Below are 4,862 nucleotides of genomic sequence, written 5' to 3'. Positions count from 1 at the left end.
ATTAAGTACTTATATATGCTACAATATGGATAAACCTTGAAAACATGCTAAGTCAGTGAAACGAGACACAAAAGGCCACATGTCATATGATTCTATTTACATGACATGTTCAGGATAGGCAAATCCATAGAGACAGAAAATAGATTGGTGGTTGCCTGGGGCTGAGAAGATTGGGGGAGGGAGAGTGACTGCTAAAGAGTCAAGGGTTTCTTTTGAGGATGATGCAATTTTCTAAAATTGATCATGATGATAGTTACACAACTCTATGAATATACCATTGAATTGTATACATTAAAAGGGTGAGTTGTATGGTATGTGAGTTATATCTCAGTAAAGCTGTTATACGAAAAAAAAATGCCCATCGCTCCTCATTGTTCTGGGGCAATCAAAGCTCTGCCAAACACAGTCCCATGCCAGCACCTTTGCACTAGCTGTTCCTCTGTCTAGGAAAGCTCTTCCTTAGAATGATGTCGACGGGGCTCACTCCTTCATCTCCCTCAAATGTCACCTGTACAGTGAGTTCTTCTCTGACCACCCTATTTCATATTGCAACTCCCATGCCCCTTACCTGGCTCTATGTTTTATCCATAATGCTCACTGCCTTTTCACATTGTATATAATTTACTCTTTTTATTTACCGTCTGTTTTCCAACTAGTAGTGTACCAAAGGGAGGGCAATAGGAGTGGTCCACCTTGGGTACAGGAAAAGAGGGGTGCACTGTCTGTGGAGAATTTTAAAAAAATAATAAAACTGATCAAATTTGGCCAAGCTTTTATTATGCCATGTGACAAATTCTCAACAGTATCAGTGATAAACTAATCCTTCCACCCCCAGGAAAAAATTGTTTGGTGGTCTACTGACTGAATTGATGCAATACTGTTGAGTTTGTTTTTAATACTGTTGAGTTTTAATAATATATATGTAAGCTTCAAATTAGATACTTTTATTACTCTTTCCTTTAGTAAACTTTGTATTAGTTTTTTATTGCTGTGTAATAAATTAGCACAAACTTAGCATCGAAAACAGCACATGTTTATTAGCTCATAGTTTCTGTGGATCCGGTCCAGTCATGGCTTAGCTGGGCCCTCTTCTCCAGGGCCTCACCAGGCTGCAATCCATGGGTCAGCCAGGGCTGCCTTCTCATCAGAGACTCGACTGAGAAAAGATCTGCTTTCATCTGCTTGAGGCTGTGGGGGTGAGGTCTTCATTTTCTTGCTGGCTATCATGGGGTTTGCTCCTGGCTCCTAGAGGCCACCTACGTTTCCTTGCCATGTGGCCTTCTCCATAGATCTTCTCACAATGTGGCGATTTATATCTTTCAAAGCTAGCAATGGAGAATCTCTTTCTTTTCAGTCCATGAAGACAGAGTCTTACATAATGTAATGTAAACCTCCTTTGCCATATTTAATTGGTTAGAAGCAAATCCCAGGTCGTGCTCACACTTGAGGGGATTATACAGGCCATGAACATGGGGACTGTCCAACATCTGTTTGCCACAATTTTCTACAGCAGCAGTTCCCAACTTTTTTGGCACCAGGGACCGGTTTCATGGAAGACAATTTTTCCACGGACCAGGGGGCGGGGCGGGGGGAATGGTTTCGGGATGATTGAAGCACATTACATTTATTGTGCACTTTATTTCTGTTATTATTACATCGTGATATATAATGAAATAATTATACAACTCACCATAATGCTGACAGGAGGCAGAGCTCAGGGCTCAGGTGGTAATGCGAGTGATGGGGAGCGGCTGTACATACAGATGAAGCGTCACTTGCTCACCTGCCCTCCGCTCACCTCCTGCTGTGTGGCGTGGTTCCTAACAGGCCATGGACCGGTACCAGTCCCTGGCCCAGGGGCTGGGGACCCCTGTTCTATAGGGAAGTCAATATAGAGAACTCTCAGGTATACACTTGGCCTCTGACATATGAAGACTCAGCTGTGTGTGTTCATTTTGAAAATAAGTTCATAACAATTTGGAATCATTTGGGCTTGTTTCAGTCATTTCTGTGATTCTACATATTCTTGCATTTAAGTAATAGGTTAGAAATTTAAATGATAGCACACTGATTGTAAAGATGAAGAAACTATTCTGTCATTCTACACATCCTTTTGGAGTTTTTGTGTTTAAAAATTTAAAAGTGTGAATCAGGGTATGAACTGTGAGGTATAATATTTTTATTTGGTAAGTACAAAATTTTCATTCACACATGAAATATTTTACTGAATTTGAGTAATATCTTTAAAATGGAAATTTATTCATTTTCAATTATTAATTTTAAAATTAAAGAACAAATAAAATAACGATTCTTACATGATTATTATCAAAAATAATTTCCTGGTAGAGAGGAGGTATAAAAAATTATCCACCCCAGGTGTTGTTACAGAACTGAATGTGGGTTTGGTCGCCTGCCACACAGCAAAGCCAATTTACTGACACTGGGTTGTGGTAAAAGAAAGTACAGCATTTATTTGCAGGATGCAGAAGAAAGAGAAGGGGCAGCTTGTGCTCAAAAGACGGGATCTCCCCGATGGCTTTCAGGGAAGGGGTTTTAAAAGAACATTTGGGGTGAGGGTTGTAGCTCATGGACTTTCTTCTGATTGGTTGGTGGTGAGGTAACAGGGTGATGTTTTGGGAATCTTAATCATCAACCTTCTGGTTCCAACCAGTCTGGGGTCTAGATGCTTGTGGTCAGCATTTAGTCACCATCCTCCACCTGGGTGGGGGTCTTAGTTTCTGCAAACAAAACTTAAAGATATGTGTCAGATTGTTATGTATATCCCTTGAGGAGGGACGGACTCTGTTTTATCACTGAACTATTGTTTCTTGCCCCTTTCCTTTGTTTCTGAGTTCCTTTACTTCCCTAACTAGTAACTGTTGAGTCTGCTCTTTGGAACTCAAGGAAGGCCTAAGAGACCAAAGTCTTTTTCTACAAAAAAGAAACAGAGGACTTTTGTACCTGGGAGGGCCCCACAGGGTCCTGCTTGGTTTCAATCCCCCTTTTCTTTGATACTCCTCAATCCTGAAGGGCACAGGGGCAGGACAAGAAACGGAACAAAATTTTGGATAGAGAGGTTAATCATAAACTTGGTAGGTCCTCACTGCAAGATTAAAGAAGATGGCAGGCATAAAATCTTAACTGTTTAAGGTAAACACCACTTTGATAACCCAGTTAAGGTTCTTCACATATTATTATGTCTGCAGGGAGGCCAAGTAGTGGGTGTGGCCCTGGCTCCTGTAACACACTGTGTCTTTTTTTTTTTTTTTGCGTTACGCGGGCCTCTCACTGTTGTGGCCTCTCCCCCCGCGGAGCACAGGCTCCGGACGCACAGGCTCAGCGGCCATGGCTCACGGGCCCAGCCGCTCCGCGGCATGTGGGATCTTCCCGGACCGGGGCATGAACCCGTGTCCCCTGCATCGGCAGGCGGACTCTCAACCACTGCGTCACCAGGGAAGCCCACTGTGTCTTTCTTGCTTCAGGACTTTTGCATTTGCTGTTTGCTTAGAATGTTTGTTCATCAGCCCTTCTTATCCTTCAGGGTTCATGTCAAAACCACCTCCTCCATCACCTGTTCTCTGTTAATCCCAGCCCTTGATTCATCTCCTTCATAGCACTGTTAGGTGTTTTAAATAATAATATACTTATTTTAATTATCCTGTTGGCTACTCCTATGCCTGCCCTACTCTATCCTCTTTTCGAGATTCAGCTCATATATCCCTCTTCCAGGAAGCGCCCCCTGGCCCGGAAGCTGGTCAGATGCCTCCTCTGGGTTTTCCTCCTTTCAGGTCTGATTACTCTGCCTGTGCTTCCCCATCACAGCCCTGACACCTATCCTCCTCTGGTCAATTATCTGTCTTCATCTAAGTACTAGGAACTGTGGAGGCAGGGTCTGGGGCTCTTGTTCATTCATGGGTCTATGACCTCCTCTGGGAGCCCTCCCTGGCCCTCTCTCAGGCTGAATGGGGAACTTGTCTGGGCTCCCAGGTCTTCCACCACGCAGCCTCTGATCACTCAGCCTGTGCTTGCGCTGTCTCATCCATAATCACTCTGCCCTATGCTTCTGTCATAACTGCGCTGGGCTGTTCCTGTCTGGTGATGCAGGGACCACTCTGGCGTGGTCACCTCTGGGTAGGCGCTCAGTGAACTCTGGAATTTAGGAAGAATAAACCCCTCGCCCTCAACGGAAGGCTGAAGCAAGATGGTCAAAAACCACAGGTTTCCAGTATGAGCACGTCTGCGACCTCTCCTCCCACCCAGAGGCCCAATCCAAGAGCGAAGGTGCTCGGACGCGGTCAACAAGCCCACGCGCAAGGGCAGCCAGAGCCCCGAGGCCCAACCTGCGAGCGCCGGCGCGCGGTCTAAGCCCCACTGGGCGGAGCCAACGCAAGTCCCGCCCCTTTACCCCGTGCCAGGGGCGGACCCAGGTGCGCCCAGGGAGGAGGACGGCCGCTCAGGTGCCTGATACCTGCGCCTGCGCTCTAACGCGTCCCGCCTCGCCAGGTGCGCCCCGCCCCTTCCCTGGCCTTCCACCTTCCGTAGCAGCTTCGAGGTAGCCGCCATTATCTCTGGAGCCCACGGAGCGTCTGGGGCGGGGTGTGGCGGGGTTCTGAAGGGTGGGGGGAGTCCGGGGCAAGCGAGGAGCGAACTAAAGCATCGTGGGCGCAGGAGGCAGAGTGTCCGCACACCAAAGGACCGAGAAAGGTGCTTCCCAGATTCTTCCTGTGTGGCGAGGGGACGCGCGCACCTGAACGCGACACGCTCCAGTACGCGTGCGCGGCAAGGGTCTTCCCGCACCTGATCGCGAGACCCCGACGGCGAGCAGCTCGAGGCCTCGCTTGGGCGGATCGGTGGAGCCCGTC

Source organism: Mesoplodon densirostris, chromosome 19, assembly GCF_025265405.1.
Source record: "Mesoplodon densirostris isolate mMesDen1 chromosome 19, mMesDen1 primary haplotype, whole genome shotgun sequence".
NCBI lineage: Eukaryota > Metazoa > Chordata > Mammalia > Artiodactyla > Ziphiidae > Mesoplodon > Mesoplodon densirostris.
This window is presented reverse-complemented; position numbering follows the sequence as displayed.